Source organism: Podarcis pityusensis, assembly GCF_964106645.2.
Source record: "Podarcis pityusensis genome assembly, chromosome: 2".
NCBI classification, from domain to species: Eukaryota; Metazoa; Chordata; class Lepidosauria; order Squamata; family Lacertidae; genus Podarcis; species Podarcis pityusensis.
This window is the reverse complement of record NC_138029.1, coordinates 65,448,573-65,468,927: the sequence shown is the minus strand read 5'-3', so window position 1 is coordinate 65,468,927 and position 20,355 is coordinate 65,448,573.

The following is a 20,355-nucleotide window of genomic DNA, read 5'->3' as shown; positions in this document are numbered from 1 at the left end:
TAAATGAAGGTGATAGACTACATGGAATTGGCGGAAATGACTGGCAGAATCCGAGACCAGGGTGAAGAGTTGGTGGAAGAAGATTGGAAGAAATGTAAAGACTATTTACAGAAAAATTGTAAAATTAATGAATGTTAGAATGATGTCAGAATGAAATTAAGTGGTTCTAGCAGCAATGTCATAAAGGTGTATGAAAAAATGGCTGGTTAATAGGTGAGAATTTAAAGCTATAATATATTAAGTTAAAGGACTAAGACAAAAACAAAGAGGGAAAGGGAAACCAATTGAACCGGAATACAAAAAAGGGAGGTGAGAGGAGGTCAGGAAAGCAAGGAAATGAAATGTAAGATACGAAAGCATAAATTTGTTTCTAAGTGTTCTTTCTATATTTTTTTCCTATAATTTGCATTTTGTATGTTTTTTCTCTCTTTTTTCTTTTTTTCTATATTTTTCATTGTCTTTTATGTAATTTTTTGTTTTTGAAATCTCAATAAATATCATTTATAATGCAAAAAAAGAAAAGGAAAAAAATGTGGTTTAGTCATGCTGGCCACATAACCCAAAAACTTGTCTGTGGACAAACGCCGGCTCCCTCGGCCTGAAAGTGAGATGAGTGCTGCATCCCATAGTCGCCTTTGAATGGACGTAACTGTCCAGGGGTCCTTTACCTTTTACCTTTTTCAGTATGTTCAAATTCATTGAATAATGAACCACATTCCAGATCCTTTCCAACCAATCTAGAGTTAGTGGAGCCAAGCTCCACTCAGTGGAGGAGAGGAAAAAAGAAAAGGTAACAATAATTTCTAATCAATCCTTAGTTTAATTAATCACAGGGAGCAATTTATACTTTATATTGTGATTGATTTAAGATAACCATCCACAATATAATTTTCTAGTTTGATTCATTAAAAGTTCAGTTAGACCATTGTCCATTTAGTAATAGTTCCTTCCCCATGTAATAGGCAACTGAACGGGCACATAAAGCTTTCTAATACATCAGTTTCACACATTTATCTCTTCCCCATAACCATTTTGCAACCTGAACAGTCCCTAAGAAAAACCCCTTTCCAAACTGTCAGTTTCACTGCTCCTAATCTTTCTCTTACCTGCGACCTTTATGTGAACTGTGCAAGACTATGCCTCTCAAATGAAATAGTGCCTCCAATGCAAAGCAATTGAAAACGAATGGGAAAATGAAACAAATATGATTTCATTCATCATTTCAATCATTTCTCTTTCCATTCACTTTCATTGCAAAAATGAATGAAGCAAATGGGTCTCATTTTTTTTTTTTAGAACAAACAAACTTATCCCTAGTGTAATTTGCAAAACATCTCCATCCATTCACACTCTCAATTTCCTTGCAGCTGCACATATTTTTCTTTTCTTTCCAGCTTCAAGGTGGAATCGGATGTCGTACATAGTTTTGCTTAAAAGTTTTTGCTGTGGCAGCAATCCACACTAAGCCTTCAGATGGCCTTTATACTGCATGGTTTAAAGATAAGTTAAGGGTGTGATGTAAGAGTTATTGGAAGTGACATTAACTAGGCGGGGGGGGGGCAGGAATGCAAATGCCATTAAGGCAGCTTTTCTTTAAGCAGCTCTTGTGTCAAGCCTTAAATATGGTGTGTCCAGGAAAGAAAAACATAAATAATATAATAGATTCAAACAATGAAAACACATTACTACTGCGAGAATATGTGTTGCGTGTTGAGACCCCGAAGCCACCCCCTCATTGAAGAAGAAGACACAATATTAGGATATTAGGTTAATGGTTATTGGGCAAATTTAGGCCACAAGTTTATTTGTTATGGAGTATGAGCTGTATTGGCTTAGGCATTGGAATTGACCCGACTATATCTGACTCCTGTCCGTCATGCAGGGAATCCTGTAAGGGTCAACCACTGGTAGGCGGAGTCCCCTTGATATGCAAACCAACTTGCTCTCCCCCTGGGCTCCCAACAGGGTCATGGCATGGCCCTAGCCCCTCCACAGGCTTTGGACAAGATCTACACCCCCGGATTCCTTTAACAGAATACCCTTAAGCTTGGAGGGGCAGTTGATGGCCACACCACACCTCCCCACCATAAGATCAACCAATGCCTAACCGCCAAACTTTACAAAGTTGTGACGATTGCTACGAGGTAGGCAAGAACCAAATGGTCCATGCCAATTTGCCAAGTGGAAAAATTCCTACCAGGCGCCTCGAAGGTGACCAACAGAAGTCCATAGCAAGGCCAATGTCAAAATCATTGAAAATAGGGAGGGTGGGCAGGAGATTGAGGAAGCTCTCCAGCTCGCGCCTCAGTTTAAATGGGTCCCGGCCATGCCCCCTGCCAGCGGATTGGCTGGCTGGACAATGACATGGCCGGGAACCTCCGGGTGACACAGGACTTCATCCCCTTCCCCCGGAGGGGAGTGGGTGGCCACGGGGTCCACCGCAACTCCTCCCCACTGGGAAGTGGAGCGGATTTGTGCCACTATATAACAATAAAAGACCATCTTGTCACAAAAAATGCCATCCACCCTTCTGCCTCTCCTGGTCCTAGTAAAATTAATCAAGGGGACTGATATTATATTCCAACATTTGTATGTGTTCATTCAATAAGTCACAAAAAGTTAACTTTTCCAGCTATTAAGACACGAATTAATTCCAAGGTATCCCTTCCAAGTAAACCTTCTACACATCTGAGCTGAGCACATTTAGGATTTTAAAAAAGGACCAAATGGTTGATGATTGTGTGTATATATTCTCTATAGGCACCAAGCAGAAATATTCCTCTTCTCCCAGGCCTTCAGCTAATTAAGCAATTTATCACATTTTAAATGGGGTGGGGGGGTATTGTTTTTCTTTGTTATTATGGCATGTGTTTTTGTGTTTTTATATTGTAAACTGCCCTGTGATCATAGAATTGTGGAGTTGAAAGGGACCCTGAGGATCATCTAATTCAACCCCTGCAATGCAGGAATCTCAACTAAAGAATCCGTGACAGAAACCTCCAAATGAAGGAGAGTCCACCACCTTCTGAAGGAGCCCATTCCACTGTTGAACAGTTCTTACCATCAGAAAATTCTTCCTGAAACAAACAAGCTTGCTCCATCTTCCATGTGACAGCCCTTAAGATATTTGAAGATGGCTATCTTATCTCCTCTCAGTCTCCTCTTTTTAATGCAAAACGTACCCAATTCCATCAACTGTTCCTCATAAGGCTTGGTTTCCAGACCCTTAATCATCTTGGTCTCCCTCCTCTGCACATGTACCAGCTTGTTAACACCCTTCTAAAATTGTGGTGCCCAGAACTGGACGCAGTACTCCAAGCGTGGTCTGACCAAGGCAGAATGGAGCAGTACTTTGACTTCTCTTGATCTGGACACTATATTCTGTTGATGTAGCCCAGAACAGCATTAGCTTTTTTTGCTGCTGCATCACACTGTTGACTCATGTTAAACTTGTTAAACTTGAAGGGTGGTATAGAAATTTAATAAGTACTGATGATAATAGTTTTCAGAAAGGCTTATTTGTTGAGCATGAGATACAGGTTTCTTTTTAAGCAGCTACATAACCTCCCATCTTTTAAAAGTCAGGGTTTAAAATTGTCTCTGGATGCAGTGCCAATTATGGCTGATACATAAAAAATAAGTTTTTCTGTAATACAAAATACTATTTTTGAAAGCTGCACTAGCTATATTAAAACATCCCTTAACTATAGCATAGCATAGTGAATTTGAATCTCTTTCCCTTCCACCTTGCAAGATGTTTCAATTTGCAAAAAAAAGAAGAGGCTTATTCTTACAATAGTACATTTGCTTCAGTGGCCTCATAACTGTTGTCATTTTATGACCATGGGATCTTTTCAAATGTTTCCATTAAAAAAACGGAATTTCCAAAATTAGAATTTTCCTTCACAAATTACTATCCATGTAGTAAATGGGTTAACAAAGAGAACTTGATTCAGCTATGTTTTAAGTTCTAATCTATGTATTCCCCATGGCTCACGCAATTCTGCCAGACTGACATCTTTGCTATTCAGACAGCAATCATCAACAGTATTGCATATTGTCTGAATGGAATGCAAATGGAATGCATTGCAGAGAATAAATGTAATACTAAGCATTCAGTTTCATCCTGTTTAGAGAGAGGGGGGAAAGCTGAGGGGAAATATGCCTAATGGTGGATCACCTGGGACAGATCTTTTACCTAACAACATATGCGCATCACCTACTGTGCTGTAAAGGACTGAGGAAACAGAGAACAGGCAAAGGTAGTGCCATTAAGTAAACTGCTAAAACTTCTGGGACTGACATCCATCCCTGAATATATATTTTATTTTTATGAATATAGTCTTCTCCCACAGTTGTTTCATTTATCAGTTGTAATTTGACTGTAAATGCTTTCCCTCCCCTCTAGATATTTTATGGAACTTGCCTGGGTTTAGGGTGGAATGCTAATCAAATTTTATTTAAAAATGCTTGTGTAATTCAGAAGAGAACCAAAACAAGCAGGCCTATTTTCCTCTTGATATTTATATAATGTCTCAGGAGCTCAGAAGTGCTCCTAAAGCTAAGGTGAAATAAAAAATAAAATAAAAAAATTGTCCAGTAGCACCTTAGAGACCACATAAGTTTGTTCTGACTATAAGCTTTCGTGTGCATGCATGCACACAAAACAAACTTAGTTGGTCTCTAAGGTGCTACTGGACAATTTTTTATTTTTATTTATTTATTTCGTCTGCATCAGACCAACATTGCTACCTACCTGAATCTAGAGTTAAGGTGAGTAGCAAAAGCAATATTCCATAATTCTAACCCTTTTAATTCTATAGCTTATAACAATGGCATCTGATGGCCTAATGGCTTGAGACATGGTATACATGATATCTCTCATGAGGTCTGTGAAAGGGCCAAATTTGTGGAGCAGACCATTTCAGTGGTTTAGTGAAGTTCTGATCAGCAGCTCAAATTTTTAGGGTTCTCCTGCCCCTTGTAAAGCCTACGGCAAATAAATGCTGGTAAAATATTGCTATGCATGCCTGAAAGCAAAAGTTAAGCTACTGTAATTTTTTTTTTCTGGAGTACAATGTTTGCAGAGAGAGCTACATGGTGAATGCTATGCACAATGCCTATTCATTATGGGATGTCACAGTGTGGTGCAGTGGTTAGATTTTGGGACTCATGGGAACATTTGCTGAGAAACTGTCATGAGACAACTCACAGAAAGGTCCTTGTAGCAATACAGTCAGACCTAGATGCTTTGTAATGCAAAACAGGACCAGGACAATGTGGGACCTCTTTGCTGGTCCCAGGCACTCTTACCCTCTCGATATTCCTTTTTCCTGAAAGTCAAACAAAATGTGCATGGAGGGAAAGTTGTAGGTAAGCATAATTTGTGGTGTTGCTCTACATCAGCCTTAGCTTCCAGCTTCTTGGCTTTGTGGAAGCTGAGCCAGCATAAGGTCACTTTAAACTGGCAGATTTATTTCACCATTCATTTATTTTCATTCTGTTCTTCAGATAAAGCTCTGTAACTGATCTGAAACAGGGTAGTTTTAAACTGAGGTTTGAATAGCTGATCTTCATCCCATTCAGTATTGCTTGATCCAGCCGTTGTATTTTGTGTAGTTCATCCGTTTAGAAACTAAACAGGAAGAATGACATGTGTGGGTGTGGGTGTGTGCACAGAAAGTCAATGAATATCCAATCAACTAATGTGCAACACAGCACAATACATGATCAACCTTTTTTTTAAATAAGACCCACAAATCTTTAAATATAACTGAAACCATGTATTTCCATTTATCAGTGTTTCAACCTGAACTGTACCTTTTTAACTCTCTTCTGTCTAGCAATGATAAAATTATCCTGGTACATTTGTTTTGGATCTGCATTATTTGCTGTTATTATTGTTGTTGTTATTATTATTATTAACAACAACAACAACAACAGCCATAGCAGCATGATCCAATAAGCCACTGGGTGACTTATGCTTCTCAACTCTTCTCACATCAGTTGCCTGGACTGTAGATTTACATATCAATTTCTGGATTAGGAGGTCTGCTCCCACTTGGTTAGTGTCATGCGTGTGCACAGTGGAAGAGGCCTGTACATACTGTGGATGCTCTCCCTGCAGTACCATGACCTATATATTGGCATTGTAATGACATTGCAGGTTGGCTAGGATGTCTTATTGGTCCAGCAGCATAGACAACTGTGGTTAATAACAGGGACAGACACTATTGCCAGATACACAATAGCAGGTGCTTGCCTTTTGTGATGTTATTCCATGGCCCAACATGGGTTAGAAAGGGTTGTTGGGACAACTGTATCACCACAGATCACCTACAAAGCACATTAAAAGCACTTTAAATGCATCTGTATTGGTGTGACCATTGTTGTTGTTGGCATTCACCTGTCTTCCGTTAACATTTTTAATGCCACATACACCCGGACAACACCATTACCGGCCCCAACAACATCACACATACCATCTCGGGACTATTCAATTGCTCATCATCTAACATTGTGTATGGCATCAAATGCCAACAGTGTCCTTCAGCTCTCTATATTGGACAAACAGGCCAAACCTTACGCCAAAGAATAAATGGACATAAATCTGACATCAAGAATCACAAAACAGAGAAACCAGTAGGAGAACACTTCAATCTCCCAGGACATTCTATACAAGATCTCAAAGTAACTGTTTTACTACAAAGGAATTTCAGAAATAGACTGGAAAGAGAAGCTGCTGAATTGCAACTCATTACCAAACTTAAAACCATGGAGAAACCTGGTTTGAACAAAGACATTGGATTCTTATCCCATTATACATGACTAAGCCATTTCTCACCTTCTCACCCCCTGCCTTTTCCTGTAAGACCTATTACAGTCGTTAAGAGTCGTCAGCAGGCTCATCTCAGCTATCTGCCAATCTCCAATTCCCACCACCCTTCTGAGTAATACCCCTCCCCACCTTCTCACTATATAGAAGGATCTGGCAACTTCTGTTTCAGTGTATCTGAAGAAGTGTGCTTGCACACGAAAGCTCATACCAAGAACTAACTTAGTTGGTCTTAAAGGTGCTACTGGAAGGATTTTTTTTATTAAATCTTTATATGTTATTTTTCCAGGCCTTTTAAATCATTTTACATTGCTACCAAATATAACAACCTTTTATTGCCCACCCTTCCTGTTTCTTCTCTATCACAGTCAATGCCTCCCAAATCATTTCACACAGCATTCATCTGTCTTCAAAATGTATGGAGTATATGGAGGTCCTGGGCTGCCCAGATTACAAGACACCCCTGAGCCTTGCTGATGTGGTCCAAAGGAAAGCAGAGCACTATGTTCGGCACCAGCTTGGCTTCAGGAGTTGTTGGAAGGAGTCAAACAAGGTGTCATCCAACCGTCTTAGGAACTCCACTCTGGACTTGTGTTGGGTTTATTCCCTCGCCTTTTCTCCTCCCGAAGTTGTGTGACCTTACATATCTAATAGCTGGCTGTAAAAAAAAACTAAAAAATAAATAAATGCAAGATTGCAGCTGAGCAGTGCAATAGCAGGTCAGGCTTGACCAATTTACTAAGACCAATTTACTGCAACAATCATCAACCCGAGGTGTTTTGTGGAGTTTATCTGCTAGTGGGGTATAAAACAGCAAATGAAAAGTCAGAAGCAAACCTTCCTAGGCATTACAGAGTGACTAGGCAGTTTTTCTCAATATTGGGTCCTCAGATGTTGATGGACTACAACTCTTATTATCCTTGACTGCTGGCCCTTCTCACCAGGGATGATGGATATTGTAGCCCATCAACATTTAGGAACCCATTGTTGAGAAAGGCTGGTTTAGAGCATTGCCTTGAATCTTTCTTTTGTTTTTGTTTTGGTAAACTTTTGTTGCGTGTCAAGACACCCCCTCGTTGAGAAATAACACACACAAGGACACAGATATTAGGTTAATGTTATTGGCAAATTTTGACCACAACTTTATTGATTACAGAATGTGAGTGGTATTGGCTTAAGCATTGAATGGACCCGACTATATCTGACTCCTGCCTGATGCGCAGGGAGTCCGGCAAAGGTAAACCACCAGAAGAGGGAGCCCCTTCAATGCATACCAACTCGAACTCCCCCGGGTGTTCCCGTCGGGGTCGTGTCATTGCCCTAGCCCTGCCTCGGGCTTCGGACAACCCCCAGCCAGTGGATTGGCTGGCCGGTCACTGACACAGCCGGGATCCCCTGGGCAATGGGGGACTAAGTCCCCCACCTCCAGAGGAGAGTGAGTGGCCATGCGGTCCACAGCAACTCCTCCCCACTGGGAAGTGGAGCAGATTTTTTGTTTTTGTTTTGGTAAACTGCTTTTTTGGTAAACTTTTGTTTTTGTTTTGGTAAACTGCTTATAGATTTATTTATTTTTTTGCTAAATAAAAAATTAAATATGGAAACCAGATTCAGATCTCCACTGGGTAATGAAGCTTACTGTTTGGCTTTGGTCAAACCCACTCATTGTTATTTTCCAGCCCAGAGTTGCTATTAGGCCAGGGCACTGGATATGGTGGGGAAATAGCCATATATACATAAGAATAAATAATTGTGGGAATTGTGGGGGTGTTCAAACTTCCCAGGAATCATTTACAGGAGTATCTTGATTGGAAGAGGATTCCTACTGCTACAACATCTACTAGCCAGGATGCACATGCCAAGTTGGGTATCTGTGAGTTTTAAGCAAGTTTCATTTTCTTTTTCAAACTACGGTACTTTTCAACTTCCATTCACCAAGTTTCATTCAAACAGTAAGGATTTCATAATCTCTAATGAGTTCGACAGAATTATGATGAGCACTATCCTTTAGGAACGCTTTCCATCTCTAAAGACTATAGCTTCTGCTCCATTTAATCTGGCACCCTTAATAGTTGGGAATTATTTGAGAGAGAAGAAAGGCAAACTGTCATTTAATAATTGTCAATGGGGGGGGGGGGTAAAGTCCTTGAAATGCTGCCAGAAAGGTGTCAAGGGGAAAATACAGTGGTTTTGTTTTTTGGAGGGGGTGTTGTGGGGGAGCAGAAAATCTTCTCTTTTAATTCCTCTTCATACAATCAGATTTTTCATTTTCCAGCTGCTGGTACTGGTAAAGTGTTGCTTGGCAACATGGTAATGAAGAGGGGAGGAAAGATGCTCAAAAAGTATAACATTAGGGGCTTTTGTCTTTAGAAATGTACTAGTTCAGCACATTCAGCTCAATTTAAGAGGGAAAGAGACACAATGAATAATTTTCCACAGAGCTGCTAGTAGTGGCCTTTAATGAGAGGGTTTTAAATGGGGGAGGGGCAGGAGGAGGCCACACGAAGATATTCTGGGGAGTTGCAGCGGTCGAAGCACTTTTGCACCAGTAATTGGCCAAAGCAGAAAGCCAAAGGTAGGAATCATTAGTTTCTTTTCTTTTCGCAAGAGATGCACAGGAGTCATCTCTGAAACAGAAAGAGTTTAGTCATGTAGTTAGGGGCCAGCAGTGAGATGCAGTGACGGACCTCAAACGAAGCTCAAGCGGTCATGGGTTCCCCTTTGCAACCAGCAATGAGATCTGGGTGATTGCTTTTACCCTCTTCAGTGGGGTTGTTCTGTGATAGATCACCACACCTTTTCAACATCTGTGCTACTGACTCTAAATACTTTAGTATGACTTTAAATGTATACAACAAAAATTAATCAATTTGAGTTGTGTGACTCAAATTGGGTCTATTGGGCTCATTTTTCAAAGCAATGTGGAACCAAGTTGGTTCTGGAGCCCTCCGGGATTAGTTTCATAGTAGATCCAGTCCAGGTGAGATGGGCAAGTTTTCAGATGACAGCAAATGATTCGCTCCCACAAGAGGCAGGGATGGCCACCCACTTGGATGACTTTAAGAGGATTAGACCCTGAGGGCTAGGAGGGTTGTGTTTAGCCCCTGTTATGTGCCCTGTGGTTCTAACCTGCCCCCCATCCCAAGCAGGCCAACTCGGGGACCACCCAAACCACTTTGTATACAGTCCCCTAATTAGTTTGGGGGTGGGGCTAATATTTTATTAGGGTAAAAAAGCAGAGCCAGCATCCCACAGGATTGATGCCTCCACTGTTGAATGGAGCCATCATTCCTCTTGGTTTCTGCATCAAATAGGAAGGACAGTCTTCCTGGGCTCCTACATTTTCCTGGGAAGACATAGCTGACAGGTTTTGGGAGGGTATTAATTCCCATGTTGGAGGGCATGTGTTTAATTCCTACCCCCATTATAATAACGGAGACCTAAAAATGTTTAACAACAAAAACACTTTAATAAAAACTAATTAATAAAAAAATTAAGTGTATGCCAGTTTTCATGAAGCAGTGTTCAATCCTCCTCTATAGAAGTGTGTTGTTCTTTTTAAAGGAAAAATAAAGAGCAGCCCTGCTCCGAGTGCACCGTGTGTGTGTGTGTGTGTGTGTGTGTGAGAGAGAGAGAGAGAGAGAGAGAGAGACTCTGAGCAAGGGCTCAGAGAGGGATGAGGAGGCAGGTTCTAGTCAACCTGTGGCACTCTCACAAGATAATGTGGCATCAGGATTGTCCTGTGGAATCTTGTAAGAGGGAGGAAGGGGCAAGGCCTTTATAAAGCATTGCCAATAGGGGTTCAAATAGGTCTAAAGTACAGTCATACCTTTGAAGTCGAACGAAATCCATTCCAGAAGTCCGTTCGACTTCCAAATCGTTTGGAAACCAAAGTGTGGCTTCTGATTGGCTGCAGGAAGCTCCTGCAGCCAATCAGAATCTGCGGAAGCCCCATCGGATGTTCGGCTTCCAAAAATAGTTCGCAAACTGGAACAGCCACTTCCGGCTTTGTGGCGTTCGGGAGCCAAAACGTTCGAGAACTAAGCTTTTCGAAAACCAAGGTATGAGTGTAATGTGAACTGGAGACTTGTGCTCTTTCCGCACCAACCTACGACTGAGAGGCAATTGTAGATTGCCTGCACTGCCACAGGTATGTACAGTTCTGACAAAGCTTGAGTTTTCTGTAGAAAAGTATACGGGAGAAGATTGCAGGCCTTTTTCTTTGAGGAAAAAACAAAACAAGAACAAATGACTGCCCATAAGTTACTGTATGTAAGTAGCTTTTGTTAAGATTTCCAGAAAACAGCCATTTCTTTGTCCCAATCTATGCACCTGAAACATGTTTTGCCATACAGTCTGAAGGAGCCGCTCCCCACTGACAGGTCTTTATGCCTCCACATTAAGTGGAGTTAAATCAGTGTGAAAAGCATGGTGAATGAAAGGAGACACATATTATTTTTCCGATCCCAGGAATAATTATAGGCCTTTTTGTAATAAAAAAAATGAGTGGGTGGACGTAGGGGGAATATGGGAGAATTCTTTTGAAGAGAAGTTCCTGGAGGTGTGATTGCTCCATGCTAACTCTCCTTGCCGCAGTACATTGGTGCACAGATTTAATTAATGTGTATAATTGTTAAGAGATATGTAAGGAGATTACTCAATGGATTGGCTGTGGTTTCCTTTCTTATTGCTAATTGCATTACTTTGTAGTGATGCTCCAGGAGCAGGATGAATGAGGGAAATGGCTCCATTTCTTCAAAGGTAGAGGAAGGAAATCACACTAAGTAATTTATCTTTGATATAGTGCCTTGTTGTTACAGGTTGAGTATATAAAACTAGCCCAGCGTGTGCTCAGAAACGCTAATGAATCGAATTGCACTTGGAAATTGCCTCGCATCTCTTAGACTCGCAAGGATGCTCTCAGCCCTTGGGAATCTGACAGCTATGCCTGGGAGGGAGCCCTCAAGCCCCTTCATCCTCAGGGCTGAACTGTCTCCCTTTCCTGCTGGCCACAAGTACCATCTTTTGTATAAAGACTTTGATTTGACAATGAGCTTCCCCCCAAAAGTTTAAACAGTTTACATCAAAGCAGCTCAATTGCGTGCTGCTTCTCTAAATAACACAGGAAGCATTCAACCAAATGCTTGCAATTATACAGCTAATTATGAAGCCAGAGCCTCTGAGGAAAAACCTGTTCACTAACCACTGGTTTGCACTTGCATATACTAAGCATGGCATTGACAAAGGGTCTTTGCACTCACAGTGGCATTTATATGCATTTGTGGAAATATTCAGTATTTTGCGTAGGAAGACTAAATGGGAAAGAAGGTGCAATGGCAAATTTAGGAGTATTGTTGTCCTTTTTTCAACGTGGAGGTTTATTTTGATCTAAAGTTAAAAATACAGACAACAGAAAAGAAGAACGCCACATAACAATGCAACAAGATCACTAATTAAGAGAAAAAGGAAATCACTGATTACTATTCTTAATATATCATGGGTAAGCTTATGAGACAATTAGAAGAAAAGAGCCTAAGGAGAAGCTACTGAGATAACTTGGGTATGTAAAAATTCAATCCTACATTAGAAGTTAATTATATTGTGTTCAATGTGCTTACTTACAAGTAAGTGTGCATAGAATTGCTGGCCAACTTATGTAGCTAAATTATAATTACACACAGACCTGTGAATTTAATTAGAATGTGATCAGAAGTCGGAAGGGCTTCCACTTAGAAGGAACCTTTGTTTCATAACAAGATATTTTTGAATTCAATTCCTTGCTCGTTGCACCATAATCATGGGCTTCCAAACCTTATTAGTCTTATCAATCTTAACTGATGTTTAGAAAATTCCAGTTATGTGCTATATATGACTCAGTTGCTGGATAACAGCAGCTTAAGAAGGCTAAGATCATCTCCTGCAGCAAATCCAAACATCTAATGCTGCTAATTCTGTTTTCTTTTAACCTTCAACTAGTATTTCCAACATATCCATACAGGAAACTGCTTAGCGGATGAGCACTCTGGTGTACATTCAAATAATAAAATCTGACATGCATGTTCTCATGCAGTAAGTCACACGTCAACATCTTATTGGCACATGATTAGAGCTGCTGGATTGGGACCATTGAATTTAGGATTGCAGAGATGGCTTCAGGTGTGCTGCTCAGACATCACCAGATGAACACAGAAATGACTGTATGTGCTTTTTTCCAGTGGGATTCATATGGCCAACTCCCCTCTGATTAGTGCTGTTTTGGAAAATAGACCGGTTTTTAAATTGAAAAAGAAGCCAGTTGTTATGACCACAACTAAAAATCTGAGAGCAGTACAATTCCTCTCCCCATGAATACAAAATTTAAATACCTTGAAAATTAGGATGGACATTTAGTTCTGAAATTCCCATCTTTGACTTTTAGAAATTGGAAAAATGCTGTAGTTTTATTTTAAAATGTTGATTCCAGTAATGACATTGAAACAGATAATATTCCTGTGGTTAAATATTCAACATTTTGCCTATAATCTTCAAAATATCCATTGCATTCCATGCTTCAATATTAATTTCATTTTAATTCAAACTATTATTGAAAAAACAGGATAGGATTTTAAAAATATTTTGCTGGTAGCAAATCTAAAAAAAAATCCATTAGGATTGACATTTTCTGACTGGAAATGCCAATTTCAATGAAGGCTCATTTTCAACTGAGAACTTTCCTGCAGTCCTTAGCTGTTTCTGTGCTGTCTAGTCATACATATTTTTTACCATTGTCAAATCAATCTCTGCTCACACTATGAATCATTTTTTCTGTGGGTGTTCTTTTCTCCACAGGAGATGGGTAGGACTACTTTGAAAATGCAACTGTTGAATTTTAAGTGTGGCAAGCGAGTAAGTAGAAGTGTGTGTCTGTGTGTGAATTTTTTTTAGTGATTTTAAAGCACTGTAAACTTCAGTTTCTGACATCCTTTCATACTCTCTTTTCTCTTCTCTACTTTTCCTTAAAGAAACAACACCCTAATTCATAATTCAACTCAAAGGATCATGGCGGTATTTTATTTTTTACTTATTTGGGTGCGTATTTTTAAATTGCTAATATTTATTGACCACTCTTTGGTGTCTTAAAATTATTTGGCATGTTTAAAGCTGCTTCTCACAAACATACAACATTGGAAATGTGGTCCTCAGAATAACAATTCTCATTAAAATATCTGTAGAGAAATGTCTGAAAAAGCCCTGTTCGTGAGAAGAATGCCTTATGCACTTAGGGGGGAATTCAACATTGTGCTAAGTGGGGTATGTGTCAGGGGAATGGGGTCCACTCATGCAACAGGATCTCTCCCCCCCCTTCATCCCTCAGGCCTCCTAAACCTGATCTGGGGTTTTTCCTGATCCTCCAGAGCAGATTTAGGGGGAAGCAGGGTGGAGCATGTGTGGGGAGAGAAGAGAAGGGACAAATCTCGTTGGATGACTGGAGCGTGTTCCATGCATGCAACAACTTGGATGAATCCCACCCTTGGTTTCATAGAAACATTTTGTTTGGAGGGGTCTCAAAATTCATCTAGTTCAATGCCTTCCTGATGCAGCACTCCATATATCTTCTGGTTAAAAAATGTTGAATGAGGGAAAGACCAACATCTTTGCAGGCCAATTTGTTCCACTGTCTAACAATCTGTACCACTGGGACAATCTTCTGAATGTTTGGCCAACATTGTCCTTTTAATGTGAACCTTCCTTCTAGCTTGAGCCAGAACTTACAAGGGTTAATCCCCAGAACCTAAATGTTTAACCTTTCATTATGTGAGCCAACAGCAAAGGTGAAAGTGCGCCTAAGCATCTGGAGGGTGCTATCTGCTATCAGTAGGAAGAGATGGCAGGGTAAAATTTCCATTAACTCATTTCCCACCTAAGCATTATGGTTCATCCCCCTCACCCCACTGCCCCTGTCCTTTGCAATGAAAGAATGACAAACAATTTCAAGATGACCTACTTCTCAAAATTTGCCTCACCAGTTAGAAGACATCTGTATTTGCTATTTCCAAATCAAAAGGCAAAGATAAGAGCAGTTTTGTATAATCTATGGATGCAGGATTTAAATACCATCTGTTATGTTGTGCTGCTGTGATGCTCTGGATTAAGTGTCAACTTTTTGAAATAAAATTCATCCCTTAAAATAAAGGACACCAGACGCTACCTTCCACAATTAATAGTTACAAAATGGTGACTAACAAATACTTGAAATAACACATCCCATATCATCATCAGACGGTTTGCTCAGGATGCTTCTGAATAGATGAAGGTTATTTTTTGCAAAGCCATCTGCTCTTTGGGTTATTTCTAACCCATTCCTGAGCATTAATATAGAAGATGTACTCTAAATAAAATGCTGTTTTGGTCTTAATTATAAACTAATACGTAAGTTCTAGGTTGTCTCTTCCCCCCAGTTGTTATGAAGAAAATGGGTGGAATAAGGTCTGCTTGTGCAACTGGACTTTCCCCCCTCTCCTCCCCTGTGCTCCCACTTTGTGCCCCCCAAACCGATTCTGGGGGTTCCCCAAGCCCTCCAGAACAGACTTAGGGGGTGCAAGGGAATGAGAGGTGGGGGAATCACATTATGTGAGTGGACCCATGTATGCAACAACTCAGTTGAATCCCACCCCATATCTAATGACAGTGTACTGAAAGAAGCAAAGATCACCAGTGTTGAAGCAATGATTCTTCAACATCAACTTTGTTGGACTGGTCATGCTGTTCAGATGCCTGATTATCATCTTCCAAAGCAACTACAGTGGTACCTTGGCTTAAGAATAGCTCAGTTTATGAACAACTTGGATTAAGAACGCTGCAAATCTGGAAGTAGGTGTTTTGGTTTGTGAACTGTGCCTTGGAATAAGAACATGTTTCGCTTCCTGTTGAGTGTGTTCCATTTGTAAATTGAGTCCCCCGTGGCTATGGGAAAGCACACCTTGGTTTATGAACAGGCTTCCGGAACAGATTAAGTTCATAAACCAAGTTACCACTGTACTCTATTCCAAACTTAAAAATGAAAAGCGTAATGCTGGTGGTCAACAAAAGAGGTTCAAAGACTGTCTCAAGGCAATTTTAAAAAATATATAGTATAAACACCAAGAATTGGGAAACACTTGCCTGAGAGTGCTCCAATTGGAGAACAGCCTTTACCAAAGGTGTCATGGGCTTTGAAGACACTCAAACTCAGGACGCAAGAGAGAAATGTGCTAAGAGGAAGGCACACTTGGCAAATCCACACCGTGATCAACTTCCGCCAGGAAAACTATGTCCCCACTGTGGAAGGATGTGTGGATCCAGAATTGGCCTCCACAGTCACTTATGGACACACCGTTATGACCGTGTTTATGGAAGACAATCTTACTCGGCTACGAGGGATTGCCAAAGAAGAAGAAGTCAAAGAAGAAGTGCAGTGGATGCAGATGAAATGAATGGCTGAGTTGAATCTCTCAGAGGATGGAGCAGATGAATCACATAATAGAATGGTGTAGGGCAGAATGAAGGGCATAGGGAGAAGAAGATGAACTTTGATTTGAAAAATGAATAGCCAGAGATCTGAGAAATAGGCAGAGATTGACTAAAAAAGGAATTCGTTTAGAGGAGGGAGCCTTTGGAGAAAGTTGAAAAATGTAACTTTGACTATTCCTTGTTTGTTTATTTTGTATTTGTTTTATTAAAATGTATCTATCACCATTCAGTTAGACTTTGGGGGCAATTGACATCAATACACTATAATAAAACAATTGCATGACGATACAGTCACTCCCTCTGCCATGGGTGGCCTTGGGAGAACACTTCACAGGGACCGTTAAATGTTACTGAGATAATGTATGTGAAGAGTTTTAATGCTTGAACTGTATTAAAGGAATGTGAGATGTTATGAACAGTTATAGATAATGGCTTCTAGTCTACTATACTAAGAAAGCTTTTTTGGATACAAGTCCCACTAAAAATCAATGAGACTTTCAGTAAATTCATTTAAGATTGGGGAGTAAAAATGTAATGTGAGATATGGAACTGATTCACCTTACTTTTTGCAGAGTTATTCACCTGATGGTGTCAGAGTAAACCTTGCTGCAATCACGGCAAGGGGAAAGGGGAACTTCTTGTTAAGTCATATGCCAATGTTCTTATTATAGAGATATAATAATGATCTAAAACAACACACTTCAAAATATCACTCTCTCAAGTCCTCTTCTCTCCATACTGCAATCTTCATACAGTTATTATAATAGCTATTAACTGACTAGTAGCATTATAGTGATAAAGACTCATTAAAGCACTCTACAGTTATTGCCCTGTCTTACTAATTTACAACCTTCTAAGAAACGATAGGAAGGATAAAATGTCCCGGAGACAAAGTGCTGTAAAAACTACTACTGAATATTCCCTTTAGAAAATACAAAGGTTAAGTGGTCACATACTTTAGCTATCATCTGGGGACTCATCATCTGGAAATTGTAGAGAAGAAAAGAGACCTGGAGGCTCTGTGCTTGATCACAACCTGACTATGATCCTTTGCATCTGCAAAGGAAGCAAATTCCCTAATAGGCAAGATACTGTACCTCCAGATAGGAAGGACAGGGGAAAGAATTAATTCAGCTTCAACAGGAACCCATAAGGCCACATTTGTAAAGCAATGATCATGCATGTTCAAGACAGATTACTGTAGCAAGGAAATTTCCAAAGAATAGAGAATGTGCATTTCAACAGCTGTGCCTTCTTAGTCTAGCAAAAGATCATGACTTTAAGCTGACTGCATTTATATCACATCTTGCACCATCAAACCAATGTGGTGTGCACACCCCAGGATTTGAAGGTTATGTATTTCTCTTCCTATGGGAATTCAGTGTCTAATATCTTGCATCTCCTCCATGTATTTTTTAAAAATGCATTCTTTATTAAATTTATATCCTTCCCTTTCTCCTGAAGAAACCTTGCTTGTATTATCTGGGCCTAAAAGATCATTCTATTTTGTAACAGAGTATATAATCTGTCAACAGTGGACAACATGTTTAAAGCTCAGGCCAAGTAAAAAATGTATTATGTGAGCCAGATACCATAGTTCAGTTTCATGGTATACTGCATACAGTTGGTTAGAACAGTTGTCTTTGTATCATTATCATGAAGATGCCAAGAATAACAGTATTCATTACATATGGCTGCCAAGTATCTACTGCGCTGTTTCAGATGCTGGGTTTTTTGTATACAAAGTCCTTTGCAGCTTGGGATCAGGATACCTGAAAAATAGTCTCACCCCTTATACACCCAGTTGATTACTGCACTTTGTAGGTGCAGACCTCCTGCAGAGACCATCTTACCAGGAGATCAGTTCTGCAAAATGTAGGAATCGGGCCTTTACTGTTGTGGCACCTGCCCTTTGGGATTCCCTCTCATTGACTATTAGTCAGGCACCGTCTCTGTTGTCTTTTTGGCATCTACTTCCTCTTCCAACAAGCCTTTTAAATTAATATCTTTCCCAGTCTGCCTCTGTTTTGGAATTGTTTGGAAGATGTTTTGATATTTTAAATGGTCTTATTACTTGTTGTTTGTTGCCCTGGTGCCTTTGGGAGGAAGAACAGGATATAAATTTAATAATAATAAACAAATCAAAGTAAAATATGGTCTCTGGATTCTCAGCCTTCTAATTATGAGATTAAGCAGGCATTGTGATGGATATAATTCTGATATTGTAATGTGATTTCATGCAGCTTACATTTACTGCTTTAATTGAACCTGGGGGTTAGTGTTATCAACTCCAAACCTGTGGAATAGGGCAAGCTAGATTTCTCAAGGCATGATCCACTTCTACCATATGTCATGGATTTGTGAAGATTTCAACAGATTCCTGTTTGCACCTTCCATCTTGGCATGTGAATGCATTTGGTATCCTCATTCAGCAGCCCTTTCCCGTGCAATGCAAGTTAATAATCCTCAGAGAATTATGCAGTGAAGAAAAGACAGGTAAAGGGAATTCATGTGTGTGGGTGGATTGCGCCCTTACTAACTAATAAATGCTTGAAGCTAGATATCAGATAAAAATATCAGAGATAAAATTTCAAATATTCTGCTGCAATCTGTGGAGTCAGTGTGGGAAGAGGGATTAGTTTTCTCCCTCTAAAAATAATGACTTTAGTATTTCTCTGCAAACTTTGGAAGATTGCCTTTGCACAAGAGGGAGAGGAGCTAAAATCCAATCAACTCTTTCCCCCCTCAAAGAAGAGTACTTAAATGTATTTACTTTGCCTGCAGTTTTGCTTTCACTTCTTTGCTGCCTTTCTCCCTATTCTCCACACACTTTGAAGGCACCATCAGCTGCTGAAAGCAATGTCTAGAGACTCAAATAGAAATGGAGAGGCATTCGGAAAATTCCCTTCAATAGTCATGGAATATTAACTGTTGAATAAAAAATGTTGATTATGATTTTTTTTTCTTGGAAGCAATACACTACAGACAGCTAGACCTGCGCCATGCAGCAAAACAATACAAACTACACAATCTGCACTCGGACAAAGAGATAATATGGCTGTGTTCATATTACTGGCTGAAAACGAAGCTAGGTCATTCTTTTTCTCAGTTTGGATTGAAAACACATGAAAATGCAGTACAGTGGTACCTCGGGTTGCAGACGCTTCGGGTTACAGATGCTTCAAGTTACAAACTCCAATAACCAGGTTAAGAACTTTGACCCAGGATAAGAACGGAAATCGTGTGCCAGCGGAGCAGTGGCAGTGGAAGGCCCCATTAGCGAAAGCACGCCTCAGGTTAAGAACTGTTTCAGGTTAAGAACGGACCTCTGGAATGAATTAAGTTGTTAACACAAGGTACCACTGTATCTCTCAAGAAACACAAGGCTATATGTGGATTGTGGCTAATGTGTTTACACTACTTCCTAAGCCAGCGCTTGGGAGCACACTGGATTCAAAATAAACAGGAGTGTGTATCCAGCCTACATGGTGGAAGTTCAAGTTGGATAAATTGAATCCTGCAGTTTTCATGCCTCACAACTGGAAATCAATGAAAATACAGTTAAGGGTTTTTAGTTCTGTTGGCTCCTCTTTCTTTCAGCTTCTACATATGGTATACTTCAGACCATCAAGACCTTCAACCATATTGAATCCCGGACTGGGAACAAGGCAGGATATAAATATAATAATAGCAATAATATAATTCTCCAAAGCAATTTTGTAGTGTCAAATCTACATTCCATTTATTGCAGCTTACATTCTTGCTAGTATTCTCTGCACTCCAATATCGGGAGATTTCCTATGCTGTAGGGCTACTTGAGTCTTTTTAAATTTTTTTTTTTTTTTACCTGTTTCTAAGAAATGCACTGTGGTTTTGACCCCCAAAACCACAGAAAGAAGCCAGGAAGTCTTGACACAAACTCCTTACCCACATAAACTTGCTCTTCCAGTTACATTGCTTAACCAGTTTGGATGAAATTCTGAAGAAAGGTGAGTATTAGGTACTGTGTTTATCCTAAAGGTTTTTAGAAATTA